Raw genomic sequence first — 15,549 nt, forward strand, 5'->3', positions numbered from 1 at the left:
GGTAACTCGAACACAGTGCAGGTGGCTGGTCTCGGGTGCATGCATGCATGCAAAGTATATTCCACTGGGCACAAGATTATTTACTACAAGAGACAGGTGTAGGCCAGAATACATACAGGGTGGTTAGAATACAGCCATTGTCTTGAAGATGAGCCAGTTTGTCTTGCTTTGTACAAGTGGGAGAGTAGAGGTTGGAGTTTGTATGTGTTAAGGAATGTTACTTGGGCCTGACATATTTTGGAGCGTGTGGAGAAGTTAGTTTGCATAGACCAGAGGCATGTTTCCCACATCTGACAGCAACGGTCGTCGTGGCCGAGTGGTTAAGGCGATAGACTAGAAATCTATTGGGATCTTCCCGCGCAGGTTCGAATCCTGCCGACGTTGCATTCTTTTTCACAACTGTTTTGTGACATCTTTCCTTCGTTTTTTGCGCCTGAAGAGTACCCAAGCTGTACACAGTTGTGGCACACATCAGCTGCCACGAGAATGGCATGCCAACAGACTCGTCTTCCACGGGTAACTCGAACACAGTGCAGGTGGCTGGTCTCGGGTGCATGCATGCATGCAAAGTATATTCCACTGGGCACAAGATTATTTACTGCAAGAGACAGGTGTAGGCCAGAATACATACAGGGTGGTTAGAATACAGCCATTGTCTTGAAGATGAGCCAGTTTGTCTTGCTTTGTACAAGTGGGAGAGTAGAGGTTGGAGTTTGTATGTGTTAAGGAATGTTACTTGGGCCTGACATATTTTGGAGCGTGTGGAGAAGTTAGTTTGCATAGACCAGAGGCATGTTTCCCACATCTGACAGCAACGGTCGTCGTGGCCGAGTGGTTAAGGCGATAGACTAGAAATCTATTGGGATCTTCCCGCGCAGGTTCGAATCCTGCCGACGACGCATTCTTTTTCACAACTGTTTTGTGACATCTTTCCTTCGTTTTTTGCGCCTGAAGAGTACCCAAGCTGTACACAGTTGTGGCACACATCAGCTGCCACGAGAATGGCATGCCAACAGACTCGTCTTCCACGGGTAACTCGAACACAGTGCAGGTGGCTGGTCTCGGGTGCATGCATGCATGCAAAGTATATTCCACTGGGCACAAGATTATTTACTGCAAGAGACAGGTGTAGGCCAGAATACATACAGGGTGGTTAGAATACAGCCATTGTCTTGAAGATGAGCCAGTTTGTCTTGCTTTGTACAAGTGGGAGAGTAGAGGTTGGAGTTTGTATGTGTTAAGGAATGTTACTTGGGCCTGACATATTTTGGAGCGTGTGGAGAAGTTAGTTTGCATAGACCAGAGGCATGTTTCCCACATCTGACAGCAACGGTCGTCGTGGCCGAGTGGTTAAGGCGATAGACTAGAAATCTATTGGGATCTTCCCGCGCAGGTTCGAATCCTGCCGACGACGCATTCTTTTTCACAACTGTTTTGTGACATCTTTCCTTCGTTTTTTGCGCCTGAAGAGTACCCAAGCTGTACACAGTTGTGGCACACATCAGCTGCCGCGAGAATGGCATGCCAACAGACTCGTCTTCCACGGGTAACTCGAACACAGTGCAGGTGGCTGGTCTCGGGTGCATGCATGCATGCAAAGTATATTCCACTGGGCACAAGATTATTTACTGCAAGAGACAGGTGTAGGCCAGAATACATACAGGGTGGTTAGAATACAGCCATTGTCTTGAAGATGAGCCAGTTTGTCTTGCTTTGTACAAGTGGGAGAGTAGAGGTTGGAGTTTGTATGTGTTAAGGAATGTTACTTGGGCCTGACATATTTTGGAGCGTGTGGAGAAGTTAGTTTGCATAGACCAGAGGCATGTTTCCCACATCTGACAGCAACGGTCGTCGTGGCCGAGTGGTTAAGGCGATAGACTAGAAATCTATTGGGATCTTCCCGCGCAGGTTCGAATCCTGCCGACGACGCATTCTTTTTCACAACTGTTTTGTGACATCTTTCCTTCGTTTTTTGCGCCTGAAGAGTACCCAAGCTGTACACAGTTGTGGCACACATCAGCTGCCACGAGAATGGCATGCCAACAGACTCGTCTTCCACGGGTAACTCGAACACAGTGCAGGTGGCTGGTCTCGGGTGCATGCATGCATGCAAAGTATATTCCACTGGGCACAAGATTATTTACTGCAAGAGACAGGTGTAGGCCAGAATACATACAGGGTGGTTAGAATACAGCCATTGTCTTGAAGATGAGCCAGTTTGTCTTGCTTTGTACAAGTGGGAGAGTAGAGGTTGGAGTTTGTATGTGTTAAGGAATGTTACTTGGGCCTGACATATTTTGGAGCGTGTGGAGAAGTTAGTTTGCATAGACCAGAGGCATGTTTCCCACATCTGACAGCAACGGTCGTCGTGGCCGAGTGGTTAAGGCGATAGACTAGAAATCTATTGGGATCTTCCCGCGCAGGTTCGAATCCTGCCGACGACGCATTCTTTTTCACAACTGTTTTGTGACATCTTTCCTTCGTTTTTTGCGCCTGAAGAGTACCCAAGCTGTACACAGTTGTGGCACACATCAGCTGCCACGAGAATGGCATGCCAACAGACTCGTCTTCCACGGGTAACTCGAACACAGTGCAGGTGGCTGGTCTCGGGTGCATGCATGCATGCAAAGTATATTCCACTGGGCACAAGATTATTTACTGCAAGAGACAGGTGTAGGCCAGAATACATACAGGGTGGTTAGAATACAGCCATTGTCTTGAAGATGAGCCAGTTTGTCTTGCTTTGTACAAGTGGGAGAGTAGAGGTTGGAGTTTGTATGTGTTAAGGAATGTTACTTGGGCCTGACATATTTTGGAGCGTGTGGAGAAGTTAGTTTGCATAGACCAGAGGCATGTTTCCCACATCTGACAGCAACGGTCGTCGTGGCCGAGTGGTTAAGGCGATAGACTAGAAATCTATTGGGATCTTCCCGCGCAGGTTCGAATCCTGCCGACGACGCATTCTTTTTCACAACTGTTTTGTGACATCTTTCCTTCGTTTTTTGCGCCTGAAGAGTACCCAAGCTGTACACAGTTGTGGCACACATCAGCTGCCACGAGAATGGCATGCCAACAGACTCGTCTTCCACGGGTAACTCGAACACAGTGCAGGTGGCTGGTCTCGGGTGCATGCATGCATGCAAAGTATATTCCACTGGGCACAAGATTATTTACTGCAAGAGACAGGTGTAGGCCAGAATACATACAAGGTGGTTAGAATACAGCCATTGTCTTGAAGATGAGCCAGTTTGTCTTGCTTTGTACAAGTGGGAGAGTAGAGGTTGGAGTTTGTATGTGTTAAGGAATGTTACTTGGGCCTGACATATTTTGGAGAGTGTGGAGAAGTTAGTTTGCATAGACCAGAGGCATGTTTCCCACATCTGACAGCAAAGGTCGTCGTGGCCGAGTGGTAAAGGCGATAGACTAGAAATCTTTTGGGATCTTCCCGCGCAGGTTCGAATCCTGCCGACGACGCATTCTTTTTCACAACTGTTTTGTGACATCTTTCCTTCGTTTTTTGCGCCTGAAGAGTACCCAAGCTGTACACAGTTGTGGCACACATCAGCTGCCACGAGAATGGCATGCCAACAGACTCGTCTTCCACGGGTAACTCGAACACAGTGCAGGTGGCTGGTCTCGGGTGCATGCATGCATGCAAAGTATATTCCACTGGGCACAAGATTATTTACTGCAAGAGACAGGTGTAGGCCAGAATACATACAGGGTGGTTAGAATACAGCCATTGTCTTGAAGATGAGCCAGTTTGTCTTGCTTTGTACAAGTGGGAGAGTAGAGGTTGGAGTTTGTATGTGTTAAGGAATGTTACTTGGGCCTGACATATTTTGGAGAGTGTGGAGAAGTTAGTTTGCATAGACCAGAGGCATGTTTCCCACATCTGACAGCAACGGTCGTCGTGGCCGAGTGGTTAAGGCGATAGACTAGAAATCTATTGGGATCTTCCCGCGCAGGTTCGAATCCTGCCGACGACGCATTCTTTTTCACAACTGTTTTGTGACATCTTTCCTTCGTTTTTTGCGCCTGAAGAGTACCCAAGCTGTACACAGTTGTGGCACACATCAGCTGCCACGAGAATGGCATGCCAACAGACTCGTCTTCCACGGGTAACTCGAACACAGTGCAGGTGGCTGGTCTCGGGTGCATGCATGCATGCAAAGTATATTCCACTGGGCACAAGATTATTTACTGCAAGAGACAGGTGTAGGCCAGAATACATACAGGGTGGTTAGAATACAGCCATTGTCTTGAAGATGAGCCAGTTTGTCTTGCTTTGTACAAGTGGGAGAGTAGAGGTTGGAGTTTGTATGTGTTAAGGAATGTTACTTGGGCCTGACATATTTTGGAGAGTGTGGAGAAGTTAGTTTGCATAGACCAGAGGCATGTTTCCCACATCTGACAGCAACGGTCGTCGTGGCCGAGTGGTTAAGGCGATAGACTAGAAATCTATTGGGATCTTCCCGCGCAGGTTCGAATCCTGCCGACGACGCATTCTTTTTCACAACTGTTTTGTGACATCTTTCCTTCGTTTTTTGCGCCTGAAGAGTACCCAAGCTGTACACAGTTGTGGCACACATCAGCTGCCACGAGAATGGCATGCCAACAGACTCGTCTTCCACGGGTAACTCGAACACAGTGCAGGTGGCTGGTCTCGGGTGCATGCATGCATGCAAAGTATATTCCACTGGGCACAAGATTATTTACTGCAAGAGACAGGTGTAGGCCAGAATACATACAGGGTGGTTAGAATACAGCCATTGTCTTGAAGATGAGCCAGTTTGTCTTGCTTTGTACAAGTGGGAGAGTAGAGGTTGGAGTTTGTATGTGTTAAGGAATGTTACTTGGGCCTGACATATTTTGGAGAGTGTGGAGAAGTTAGTTTGCATAGACCAGAGGCATGTTTCCCACATCTGACAGCAACGGTCGTCGTGGCCGAGTGGTTAAGGCGATAGACTAGAAATCTATTGGGATCTTCCCGCGCAGGTTCGAATCCTGCCGACGACGCATTCTTTTTCACAACTGTTTTGTGACATCTTTCCTTCGTTTTTTGCGCCTGAAGAGTACCCAAGCTGTACACAGTTGTGGCACACATCAGCTGCCACGAGAATGGCATGCCAACAGACTCGTCTTCCACGGGTAACTCGAACACAGTGCAGGTGGCTGGTCTCGGGTGCATGCATGCATGCAAAGTATATTCCACTGGGCACAAGATTATTTACTGCAAGAGACAGGTGTAGGCCAGAATACATACAGGGTGGTTAGAATACAGCCATTGTCTTGAAGATGAGCCAGTTTGTCTTGCTTTGTACAAGTGGGAGAGTAGAGGTTGGAGTTTGTATGTGTTAAGGAATGTTACTTGGGCCTGACATATTTTGGAGCGTGTGGAGAAGTTAGTTTGCATAGACCAGAGGCATGTTTCCCACATCTGACAGCAACGGTCGTCGTGGCCGAGTGGTTAAGGCGATAGACTAGAAATCTATTGGGATCTTCCCGCGCAGGTTCGAATCCTGCCGACGACGCATTCTTTTTCACAACTGTTTTGTGACATCTTTCCTTCGTTTTTTGCGCCTGAAGAGTACCCAAGCTGTACACAGTTGTGGCACACATCAGCTGCCACGAGAATGGCATGCCAACAGACTCGTCTTCCACGGGTAACTCGAACACAGTGCAGGTGGCTGGTCTCGGGTGCATGCATGCATGCAAAGTATATTCCACTGGGCACAAGATTATTTACTGCAAGAGACAGGTGTAGGCCAGAATACATACAGGGTGGTTAGAATACAGCCATTGTCTTGAAGATGAGCCAGTTTGTCTTGCTTTGTACAAGTGGGAGAGTAGAGGTTGGAGTTTGTATGTGTTAAGGAATGTTACTTGGGCCTGACATATTTTGGAGAGTGTGGAGAAGTTAGTTTGCATAGACCAGAGGCATGTTTCCCACATCTGACAGCAACGGTCGTCGTGGCCGAGTGGTTAAGGCGATAGACTAGAAATCTATTGGGATCTTCCCGCGCAGGTTCGAATCCTGCCGACGACGCATTCTTTTTCACAACTGTTTTGTGACATCTTTCCTTCGTTTTTTGCGCCTGAAGAGTACCCAAGCTGTACACAGTTGTGGCACACATCAGCTGCCACGAGAATGGCATGCCAACAGACTCGTCTTCCACGGGTAACTCGAACACAGTGCAGGTGGCTGGTCTCGGGTGCATGCATGCATGCAAAGTATATTCCACTGGGCACAAGATTATTTACTGCAAGAGACAGGTGTAGGCCAGAATACATACAGGGTGGTTAGAATACAGCCATTGTCTTGAAGATGAGCCAGTTTGTCTTGCTTTGTACAAGTGGGAGAGTAGAGGTTGGAGTTTGTATGTGTTAAGGAATGTTACTTGGGCCTGACATATTTTGGAGCGTGTGGAGAAGTTAGTTTGCATAGACCAGAGGCATGTTTCCCACATCTGACAGCAACGGTCGTCGTGGCCGAGTGGTTAAGGCGATAGACTAGAAATCTATTGGGATCTTCCCGCGCAGGTTCGAATCCTGCCGACGACGCATTCTTTTTCACAACTGTTTTGTGACATCTTTCCTTCGTTTTTTGCGCCTGAAGAGTACCCAAGCTGTACACAGTTGTGGCACACATCAGCTGCCACGAGAATGGCATGCCAACAGACTCGTCTTCCACGGGTAACTCGAACACAGTGCAGGTGGCTGGTCTCGGGTGCATGCATGCATGCAAAGTATATTCCACTGGGCACAAGATTATTTACTGCAAGAGACAGGTGTAGGCCAGAATACATACAGGGTGGTTAGAATACAGCCATTGTCTTGAAGATGAGCCAGTTTGTCTTGCTTTGTACAAGTGGGAGAGTAGAGGTTGGAGTTTGTATGTGTTAAGGAATGTTACTTGGGCCTGACATATTTTGGAGCGTGTGGAGAAGTTAGTTTGCATAGACCAGAGGCATGTTTCCCACATCTGACAGCAACGGTCGTCGTGGCCGAGTGGTTAAGGCGATAGACTAGAAATCTATTGGGATCTTCCCGCGCAGGTTCGAATCCTGCCGACGACGCATTCTTTTTCACAACTGTTTTGTGACATCTTTCCTTCGTTTTTTGCGCCTGAAGAGTACCCAAGCTGTACACAGTTGTGGCACACATCAGCTGCCACGAGAATGGCATGCCAACAGACTCGTCTTCCACGGGTAACTCGAACACAGTGCAGGTGGCTGGTCTCGGGTGCATGCATGCATGCAAAGTATATTCCACTGGGCACAAGATTATTTACTGCAAGAGACAGGTGTAGGCCAGAATACATACAGGGTGGTTAGAATACAGCCATTGTCTTGAAGATGAGCCAGTTTGTCTTGCTTTGTACAAGTGGGAGAGTAGAGGTTGGAGTTTGTATGTGTTAAGGAATGTTACTTGGGCCTGACATATTTTGGAGAGTGTGGAGAAGTTAGTTTGCATAGACCAGAGGCATGTTTCCCACATCTGACAGCAACGGTCGTCGTGGCCGAGTGGTTAAGGCGATAGACTAGAAATCTATTGGGATCTTCCCGCGCAGGTTCGAATCCTGCCGACGACGCATTCTTTTTCACAACTGTTTTGTGACATCTTTCCTTCGTTTTTTGCGCCTGAAGAGTACCCAAGCTGTACACAGTTGTGGCACACATCAGCTGCCACGAGAATGGCATGCCAACAGACTCGTCTTCCACGGGTAACTCGAACACAGTGCAGGTGGCTGGTCTCGGGTGCATGCATGCATGCAAAGTATATTCCACTGGGCACAAGATTATTTACTGCAAGAGACAGGTGTAGGCCAGAATACATACAAGGTGGTTAGAATACAGCCATTGTCTTGAAGATGAGCCAGTTTGTCTTGCTTTGTACAAGTGGGAGAGTAGAGGTTGGAGTTTGTATGTGTTAAGGAATGTTACTTGGGCCTGACATATTTTGGAGAGTGTGGAGAAGTTAGTTTGCATAGACCAGAGGCATGTTTCCCACATCTGACAGCAACGGTCGTCGTGGCCGAGTGGTTAAGGCGATAGACTAGAAATCTATTGGGATCTTCCCGCGCAGGTTCGAATCCTGCCGACGACGCATTCTTTTTCACAACTGTTTTGTGACATGTTTCCTTCGTTTTTTGCGCCTGAAGAGTACCCAAGCTGTACACAGTTGTGGCACACATCAGCTGCCACGAGAATGGCATGCCAACAGACTCGTCTTCCACGGGTAACTCGAACACAGTGCAGGTGGCTGGTCTCGGGTGCATGCATGCATGCAAAGTATATTCCACTGGGCACAAGATTATTTACTGCAAGAGACAGGTGTAGGCCAGAATACATACAGGGTGGTTAGAATACAGCCATTGTCTTGAAGATGAGCCAGTTTGTCTTGCTTTGTACAAGTGGGAGAGTAGAGGTTGGAGTTTGTATGTGTTAAGGAATGTTACTTGGGCCTGACATATTTTGGAGAGTGTGGAGAAGTTAGTTTGCATAGACCAGAGGCATGTTTCCCACATCTGACAGCAACGGTCGTCGTGGCCGAGTGGTTAAGGCGATAGACTAGAAATCTATTGGGATCTTCCCGCGCAGGTTCGAATCCTGCCGACGACGCATTCTTTTTCACAACTGTTTTGTGACATCTTTCCTTCGTTTTTTTGCGCCTGAAGAGTACCCAAGCTGTACACAGTTGTGGCACACATCAGCTGCCACGAGAATGGCATGCCAACAGACTCGTCTTCCACGGGTAACTCGAACACAGTGCAGGTGGCTGGTCTCGGGTGCATGCATGCATGCAAAGTATATTCCACTGGGCACAAGATTATTTACTGCAAGAGACAGGTGTAGGCCAGAATACATACAGGGTGGTTAGAATACAGCCATTGTCTTGAAGATGAGCCAGTTTGTCTTGCTTTGTACAAGTGGGAGAGTAGAGGTTGGAGTTTGTATGTGTTAAGGAATGTTACTTGGGCCTGACATATTTTGGAGAGTGTGGAGAAGTTAGTTTGCATAGACCAGAGGCATGTTTCCCACATCTGACAGCAACGGTCGTCGTGGCCGAGTGGTTAAGGCGATAGACTAGAAATCTATTGGGATCTTCCCGCGCAGGTTCGAATCCTGCCGACGACGCATTCTTTTTCACAACTGTTTTGTGACATCTTTCCTTCGTTTTTTGCGCCTGAAGAGTACCCAAGCTGTACACAGTTGTGGCACACATCAGCTGCCACGAGAATGGCATGCCAACAGACTCGTCTTCCACGGGTAACTCGAACACAGTGCAGGTGGCTGGTCTCGGGTGCATGCATGCATGCAAAGTATATTCCACTGGGCACAAGATTATTTACTGCAAGAGACAGGTGTAGGCCAGAATACATACAGGGTGGTTAGAATACAGCCATTGTCTTGAAGATGAGCCAGTTTGTCTTGCTTTGTACAAGTGGGAGAGTAGAGGTTGGAGTTTGTATGTGTTAAGGAATGTTACTTGGGCCTGACATATTTTGGAGAGTGTGGAGAAGTTAGTTTGCATAGACCAGAGGCATGTTTCCCACATCTGACAGCAACGGTCGTCGTGGCCGAGTGGTTAAGGCGATAGACTAGAAATCTATTGGGATCTTCCCGCGCAGGTTCGAATCCTGCCGACGACGCATTCTTTTTCACAACTGTTTTGTGACATCTTTCCTTCGTTTTTTGCGCCTGAAGAGTACCCAAGCTGTACACAGTTGTGGCACACATCAGCTGCCACGAGAATGGCATGCCAACAGACTCGTCTTCCACGGGTAACTCGAACACAGTGCAGGTGGCTGGTCTCGGGTGCATGCATGCATGCAAAGTATATTCCACTGGGCACAAGATTATTTACTGCAAGAGACAGGTGTAGGCCAGAATACATACAAGGTGGTTAGAATACAGCCATTGTCTTGAAGATGAGCCAGTTTGTCTTGCTTTGTACAAGTGGGAGAGTAGAGGTTGGAGTTTGTATGTGTTAAGGAATGTTACTTGGGCCTGACATATTTTGGAGAGTGTGGAGAAGTTAGTTTGCATAGACCAGAGGCATGTTTCCCACATCTGACAGCAACGGTCGTCGTGGCCGAGTGGTTAAGGCGATAGACTAGAAATCTATTGGGATCTTCCCGCGCAGGTTCGAATCCTGCCGACGACGCATTCTTTTTCACAACTGTTTTGTGACATCTTTCCTTCGTTTTTTTGCGCCTGAAGAGTACCCAAGCTGTACACAGTTGTGGCACACATCAGCTGCCACGAGAATGGCATGCCAACAGACTCGTCTTCCACGGGTAACTCGAACACAGTGCAGGTGGCTGGTCTCGGGTGCATGCATGCATGCAAAGTATATTCCACTGGGCACAAGATTATTTACTGCAAGAGACAGGTGTAGGCCAGAATACATACAGGGTGGTTAGAATACAGCCATTGTCTTGAAGATGAGCCAGTTTGTCTTGCTTTGTACAAGTGGGAGAGTAGAGGTTGGAGTTTGTATGTGTTAAGGAATGTTACTTGGGCCTGACATATTTTGGAGAGTGTGGACAAGTTAGTTTGCATAGACCAGAGGCATGTTTCCCACATCTGACAGCAACGGTCGTCGTGGCCGAGTGGTTAAGGCGATAGACTAGAAATCTATTGGGATCTTCCCGCGCAGGTTCGAATCCTGCCGACGACGCATTCTTTTTCACAACTGTTTTGTGACATCTTTCCTTCGTTTTTTGCGCCTGAAGAGTACCCAAGCTGTACACAGTTGTGGCACACATCAGCTGCCACGAGAATGGCATGCCAACAGACTCGTCTTCCACGGGTAACTCGAACACAGTGCAGGTGGCTGGTCTCGGGTGCATGCATGCATGCAAAGTATATTCCACTGGGCACAAGATTATTTACTGCAAGAGACAGGTGTAGGCCAGAATACATACAGGGTGGTTAGAATACAGCCATTGTCTTGAAGATGAGCCAGTTTGTCTTGCTTTGTACAAGTGGGAGAGTAGAGGTTGGAGTTTGTATGTGTTAAGGAATGTTACTTGGGCCTGACATATTTTGGAGCGTGTGGAGAAGTTAGTTTGCATAGACCAGAGGCATGTTTCCCACATCTGACAGCAACGGTCGTCGTGGCCGAGTGGTTAAGGCGATAGACTAGAAATCTATTGGGATCTTCCCGCGCAGGCTCGAATCCTGCCGACGACGCATTCTTTTTCACAACTGTTTTGTGACATCTTTCCTTCGTTTTTTGCGCCTGAAGAGTACCCAAGCTGTACACAGTTGTGGCACACATCAGCTGCCACGAGAATGGCATGCCAACAGACTCGTCTTCCACGGGTAACTCGAACACAGTGCAGGTGGCTGGTCTCGGGTGCATGCATGCATGCAAAGTATATTCCACTGGGCACAAGATTATTTACTGCAAGAGACAGGTGTAGGCCAGAATACATACAAGGTGGTTAGAATACAGCCATTGTCTTGAAGATGAGCCAGTTTGTCTTGCTTTGTACAAGTGGGAGAGTAGAGGTTGGAGTTTGTATGTGTTAAGGAATGTTACTTGGGCCTGACATATTTTGGAGCGTGTGGAGAAGTTAGTTTGCATAGACCAGAGGCATGTTTCCCACATCTGACAGCAACGGTCGTCGTGGCCGAGTGGTTAAGGCGATAGACTAGAAATCTATTGGGATCTTCCCGCGCAGGTTCGAATCCTGCCGACGACGCATTCTTTTTCACAACTGTTTTGTGACATCTTTCCTTCGTTTTTTGCGCCTGAAGAGTACCCAAGCTGTACACAGTTGTGGCACACATCAGCTGCCACGAGAATGGCATGCCAACAGACTCGTCTTCCACGGGTAACTCGAACACAGTGCAGGTGGCTGGTCTCGGGTGCATGCATGCATGCAAAGTATATTCCACTGGTCACAAGATTATTTACTGCAAGAGACAGGTGTAGGCCAGAATACATACAGGGTGGTTAGAATACAGCCATTGTCTTGAAGATGAGCCAGTTTGTCTTGCTTTGTACAAGTGGGAGAGTAGAGGTTGGAGTTTGTATGTGTTAAGGAATGTTACTTGGGCCTGACATATTTTGGAGAGTGTGGAGAAGTTAGTTTGCATAGACCAGAGGCATGTTTCCCACATCTGACAGCAACGGTCGTCGTGGCCGAGTGGTTAAGGCGATAGACTAGAAATCTATTGGGATCTTCCCGCGCAGGTTCGAATCCTGCCGACGACGCATTCTTTTTCACAACTGTTTTGTGACATCTTTCCTTCGTTTTTTGCGCCTGAAGAGTACCCAAGCTGTACACAGTTGTGGCACACATCAGCTGCCACGAGAATGGCATGCCAACAGACTCGTCTTCCACGGGTAACTCGAACACAGTGCAGGTGGCTGGTCTCGGGTGCATGCATGCATGCAAAGTATATTCCACTGGGCACAAGATTATTTACTGCAAGAGACAGGTGTAGGCCAGAATACATACAGGGTGGTTAGAATACAGCCATTGTCTTGAAGATGAGCCAGTTTGTCTTGCTTTGTACAAGTGGGAGAGTAGAGGTTGGAGTTTGTATGTGTTAAGGAATGTTACTTGGGCCTGACATATTTTGGAGAGTGTGGAGAAGTTAGTTTGCATAGACCAGAGGCATGTTTCCCACATCTGACAGCAACGGTCGTCGTGGCCGAGTGGTTAAGGCGATAGACTAGAAATCTATTGGGATCTTCCCGCGCAGGTTCGAATCCTGCCGACGACGCATTCTTTTTCACAACTGTTTTGTGACATCTTTCCTTCGTTTTTTTGCGCCTGAAGAGTACCCAAGCTGTACACAGTTGTGGCACACATCAGCTGCCACGAGAATGGCATGCCAACAGACTCGTCTTCCACGGGTAACTCGAACACAGTGCAGGTGGCTGGTCTCGGGTGCATGCATGCATGCAAAGTATATTCCACTGGGCACAAGATTATTTACTGCAAGAGACAGGTGTAGGCCAGAATACATACAGGGTGGTTAGAATACAGCCATTGTCTTGAAGATGAGCCAGTTTGTCTTGCTTTGTACAAGTGGGAGAGTAGAGGTTGGAGTTTGTATGTGTTAAGGAATGTTACTTGGGCCTGACATATTTTGGAGAGTGTGGACAAGTTAGTTTGCATAGACCAGAGGCATGTTTCCCACATCTGACAGCAACGGTCGTCGTGGCCGAGTGGTTAAGGCGATAGACTAGAAATCTATTGGGATCTTCCCGCGCAGGTTCGAATCCTGCCGACGACGCATTCTTTTTCACAACTGTTTTGTGACATCTTTCCTTCGTTTTTTGCGCCTGAAGAGTACCCAAGCTGTACACAGTTGTGGCACACATCAGCTGCCACGAGAATGGCATGCCAACAGACTCGTCTTCCACGGGTAACTCGAACACAGTGCAGGTGGCTGGTCTCGGGTGCATGCATGCATGCAAAGTATATTCCACTGGGCACAAGATTATTTACTGCAAGAGACAGGTGTAGGCCAGAATACATACAGGGTGGTTAGAATACAGCCATTGTCTTGAAGATGAGCCAGTTTGTCTTGCTTTGTACAAGTGGGAGAGTAGAGGTTGGAGTTTGTATGTGTTAAGGAATGTTACTTGGGCCTGACATATTTTGGAGCGTGTGGAGAAGTTAGTTTGCATAGACCAGAGGCATGTTTCCCACATCTGACAGCAACGGTCGTCGTGGCCGAGTGGTTAAGGCGATAGACTAGAAATCTATTGGGATCTTCCCGCGCAGGCTCGAATCCTGCCGACGACGCATTCTTTTTCACAACTGTTTTGTGACATCTTTCCTTCGTTTTTTGCGCCTGAAGAGTACCCAAGCTGTACACAGTTGTGGCACACATCAGCTGCCACGAGAATGGCATGCCAACAGACTCGTCTTCCACGGGTAACTCGAACACAGTGCAGGTGGCTGGTCTCGGGTGCATGCATGCATGCAAAGTATATTCCACTGGGCACAAGATTATTTACTGCAAGAGACAGGTGTAGGCCAGAATACATACAAGGTGGTTAGAATACAGCCATTGTCTTGAAGATGAGCCAGTTTGTCTTGCTTTGTACAAGTGGGAGAGTAGAGGTTGGAGTTTGTATGTGTTAAGGAATGTTACTTGGGCCTGACATATTTTGGAGCGTGTGGAGAAGTTAGTTTGCATAGACCAGAGGCATGTTTCCCACATCTGACAGCAACGGTCGTCGTGGCCGAGTGGTTAAGGCGATAGACTAGAAATCTATTGGGATCTTCCCGCGCAGGTTCGAATCCTGCCGACGACGCATTCTTTTTCACAACTGTTTTGTGACATCTTTCCTTCGTTTTTTGCGCCTGAAGAGTACCCAAGCTGTACACAGTTGTGGCACACATCAGCTGCCACGAGAATGGCATGCCAACAGACTCGTCTTCCACGGGTAACTCGAACACAGTGCAGGTGGCTGGTCTCGGGTGCATGCATGCATGCAAAGTATATTCCACTGGTCACAAGATTATTTACTGCAAGAGACAGGTGTAGGCCAGAATACATACAGGGTGGTTAGAATACAGCCATTGTCTTGAAGATGAGCCAGTTTGTCTTGCTTTGTACAAGTGGGAGAGTAGAGGTTGGAGTTTGTATGTGTTAAGGAATGTTACTTGGGCCTGACATATTTTGGAGAGTGTGGACAAGTTAGTTTGCATAGACCAGAGGCATGTTTCCCACATCTGACAGCAACGGTCGTCGTGGCCGAGTGGTTAAGGCGATAGACTAGAAATCTATTGGGATCTTCCCGCGCAGGTTCGAATCCTGCCGACGACGCATTCTTTTTCACAACTGTTTTGTGACATCTTTCCTTCGTTTTTTGCGCCTGAAGAGTACCCAAGCTGTACACAGTTGTGGCACACATCAGCTGCCACGAGAATGGCATGCCAACAGACTCGTCTTCCACGGGTAACTCGAACACAGTGCAGGTGGCTGGTCTCGGGTGCATGCATGCATGCAAAGTATATTCCACTGGGCACAAGATTATTTACTGCAAGAGACAGGTGTAGGCCAGAATACATACAGGGTGGTTAGAATACAGCCATTGTCTTGAAGATGAGCCAGTTTGTCTTGCTTTGTACAAGTGGGAGAGTAGAGGTTGGAGTTTGTATGTGTTAAGGAATGTTACTTGGGCCTGACATATTTTGGAGAGTGTGGACAAGTTAGTTTGCATAGACCAGAGGCATGTTTCCCACATCTGACAGCAACGGTCGTCGTGGCCGAGTGGTTAAGGCGATAGACTAGAAATCTATTGGGATCTTCCCGCGCAGGTTCGAATCCTGCCGACGACGCATTCTTTTTCACAACTGTTTTGTGACATCTTTCCTTCGTTTTTTGCGCCTGAAGAGTACCCAAGCTGTACACAGTTGTGGCACACATCAGCTGCCACGAGAATGGCATGCCAACAGACTCGTCTTCCACGGGTAACTCGAACACAGTGCAGGTGGCTGGTCTCGGGTGCATGCATGCATGCAAAGTATATTCCACTGGGCACAAGATTATTTACTGCAAGAGACAG

At 47.8% G+C, this 15,549-nt stretch overlaps 26 non-coding genes across 26 annotated transcripts; all 26 read left to right on the forward strand.

The window, feature by feature from the left end:
* Positions 1 to 817: 817 nt before the first annotated feature.
* Trnas-aga (transfer RNA serine (anticodon AGA)) lies at positions 818 to 899 on the forward strand. Its single transcript has one exon. It is a non-coding gene; the product is annotated as a tRNA-Ser (tRNA).
* A 433-nt stretch (positions 900 to 1,332) lies between these two features.
* Trnas-aga (transfer RNA serine (anticodon AGA)) lies at positions 1,333 to 1,414 on the forward strand. The gene has a single exon. It is a non-coding gene; the product is annotated as a tRNA-Ser (tRNA).
* A 433-nt stretch (positions 1,415 to 1,847) lies between these two features.
* On the forward strand, positions 1,848 to 1,929 carry Trnas-aga (transfer RNA serine (anticodon AGA)). The gene has a single exon. It is a non-coding gene; the product is annotated as a tRNA-Ser (tRNA).
* A 433-nt stretch (positions 1,930 to 2,362) lies between these two features.
* On the forward strand, positions 2,363 to 2,444 carry Trnas-aga (transfer RNA serine (anticodon AGA)). Its single transcript has one exon. It is a non-coding gene; the product is annotated as a tRNA-Ser (tRNA).
* A 433-nt stretch (positions 2,445 to 2,877) lies between these two features.
* Positions 2,878 to 2,959, forward strand: Trnas-aga (transfer RNA serine (anticodon AGA)). Its single transcript has one exon. It is a non-coding gene; the product is annotated as a tRNA-Ser (tRNA).
* A 948-nt stretch (positions 2,960 to 3,907) lies between these two features.
* Trnas-aga (transfer RNA serine (anticodon AGA)) lies at positions 3,908 to 3,989 on the forward strand. The gene has a single exon. It is a non-coding gene; the product is annotated as a tRNA-Ser (tRNA).
* Positions 3,990 to 4,422: 433 nt separating this feature from the next.
* Positions 4,423 to 4,504, forward strand: Trnas-aga (transfer RNA serine (anticodon AGA)). Its single transcript has one exon. It is a non-coding gene; the product is annotated as a tRNA-Ser (tRNA).
* Positions 4,505 to 4,937: 433 nt separating this feature from the next.
* Trnas-aga (transfer RNA serine (anticodon AGA)) lies at positions 4,938 to 5,019 on the forward strand. The gene has a single exon. It is a non-coding gene; the product is annotated as a tRNA-Ser (tRNA).
* A 433-nt stretch (positions 5,020 to 5,452) lies between these two features.
* Trnas-aga (transfer RNA serine (anticodon AGA)) lies at positions 5,453 to 5,534 on the forward strand. The gene has a single exon. It is a non-coding gene; the product is annotated as a tRNA-Ser (tRNA).
* Positions 5,535 to 5,967: 433 nt separating this feature from the next.
* On the forward strand, positions 5,968 to 6,049 carry Trnas-aga (transfer RNA serine (anticodon AGA)). The gene has a single exon. It is a non-coding gene; the product is annotated as a tRNA-Ser (tRNA).
* Positions 6,050 to 6,482: 433 nt separating this feature from the next.
* Trnas-aga (transfer RNA serine (anticodon AGA)) lies at positions 6,483 to 6,564 on the forward strand. The gene has a single exon. It is a non-coding gene; the product is annotated as a tRNA-Ser (tRNA).
* Positions 6,565 to 6,997: 433 nt separating this feature from the next.
* On the forward strand, positions 6,998 to 7,079 carry Trnas-aga (transfer RNA serine (anticodon AGA)). The gene has a single exon. It is a non-coding gene; the product is annotated as a tRNA-Ser (tRNA).
* Positions 7,080 to 7,512: 433 nt separating this feature from the next.
* Positions 7,513 to 7,594, forward strand: Trnas-aga (transfer RNA serine (anticodon AGA)). Its single transcript has one exon. It is a non-coding gene; the product is annotated as a tRNA-Ser (tRNA).
* A 433-nt stretch (positions 7,595 to 8,027) lies between these two features.
* Positions 8,028 to 8,109, forward strand: Trnas-aga (transfer RNA serine (anticodon AGA)). The gene has a single exon. It is a non-coding gene; the product is annotated as a tRNA-Ser (tRNA).
* Positions 8,110 to 8,542: 433 nt separating this feature from the next.
* Positions 8,543 to 8,624, forward strand: Trnas-aga (transfer RNA serine (anticodon AGA)). The gene has a single exon. It is a non-coding gene; the product is annotated as a tRNA-Ser (tRNA).
* A 434-nt stretch (positions 8,625 to 9,058) lies between these two features.
* On the forward strand, positions 9,059 to 9,140 carry Trnas-aga (transfer RNA serine (anticodon AGA)). The gene has a single exon. It is a non-coding gene; the product is annotated as a tRNA-Ser (tRNA).
* A 433-nt stretch (positions 9,141 to 9,573) lies between these two features.
* On the forward strand, positions 9,574 to 9,655 carry Trnas-aga (transfer RNA serine (anticodon AGA)). Its single transcript has one exon. It is a non-coding gene; the product is annotated as a tRNA-Ser (tRNA).
* A 433-nt stretch (positions 9,656 to 10,088) lies between these two features.
* Positions 10,089 to 10,170, forward strand: Trnas-aga (transfer RNA serine (anticodon AGA)). Its single transcript has one exon. It is a non-coding gene; the product is annotated as a tRNA-Ser (tRNA).
* Positions 10,171 to 10,604: 434 nt separating this feature from the next.
* On the forward strand, positions 10,605 to 10,686 carry Trnas-aga (transfer RNA serine (anticodon AGA)). Its single transcript has one exon. It is a non-coding gene; the product is annotated as a tRNA-Ser (tRNA).
* A 948-nt stretch (positions 10,687 to 11,634) lies between these two features.
* Positions 11,635 to 11,716, forward strand: Trnas-aga (transfer RNA serine (anticodon AGA)). The gene has a single exon. It is a non-coding gene; the product is annotated as a tRNA-Ser (tRNA).
* A 433-nt stretch (positions 11,717 to 12,149) lies between these two features.
* Positions 12,150 to 12,231, forward strand: Trnas-aga (transfer RNA serine (anticodon AGA)). The gene has a single exon. It is a non-coding gene; the product is annotated as a tRNA-Ser (tRNA).
* Positions 12,232 to 12,664: 433 nt separating this feature from the next.
* On the forward strand, positions 12,665 to 12,746 carry Trnas-aga (transfer RNA serine (anticodon AGA)). Its single transcript has one exon. It is a non-coding gene; the product is annotated as a tRNA-Ser (tRNA).
* A 434-nt stretch (positions 12,747 to 13,180) lies between these two features.
* On the forward strand, positions 13,181 to 13,262 carry Trnas-aga (transfer RNA serine (anticodon AGA)). The gene has a single exon. It is a non-coding gene; the product is annotated as a tRNA-Ser (tRNA).
* A 948-nt stretch (positions 13,263 to 14,210) lies between these two features.
* Positions 14,211 to 14,292, forward strand: Trnas-aga (transfer RNA serine (anticodon AGA)). Its single transcript has one exon. It is a non-coding gene; the product is annotated as a tRNA-Ser (tRNA).
* A 433-nt stretch (positions 14,293 to 14,725) lies between these two features.
* On the forward strand, positions 14,726 to 14,807 carry Trnas-aga (transfer RNA serine (anticodon AGA)). The gene has a single exon. It is a non-coding gene; the product is annotated as a tRNA-Ser (tRNA).
* A 433-nt stretch (positions 14,808 to 15,240) lies between these two features.
* Trnas-aga (transfer RNA serine (anticodon AGA)) lies at positions 15,241 to 15,322 on the forward strand. Its single transcript has one exon. It is a non-coding gene; the product is annotated as a tRNA-Ser (tRNA).
* The last annotated feature ends 227 nt before the right edge of the window (positions 15,323 to 15,549 follow it).

This window comes from Haliotis asinina, chromosome 16 (genome assembly GCF_037392515.1).
Source record: "Haliotis asinina isolate JCU_RB_2024 chromosome 16, JCU_Hal_asi_v2, whole genome shotgun sequence".
In the NCBI taxonomy this organism is placed as follows: domain Eukaryota; kingdom Metazoa; phylum Mollusca; class Gastropoda; order Lepetellida; family Haliotidae; genus Haliotis; species Haliotis asinina.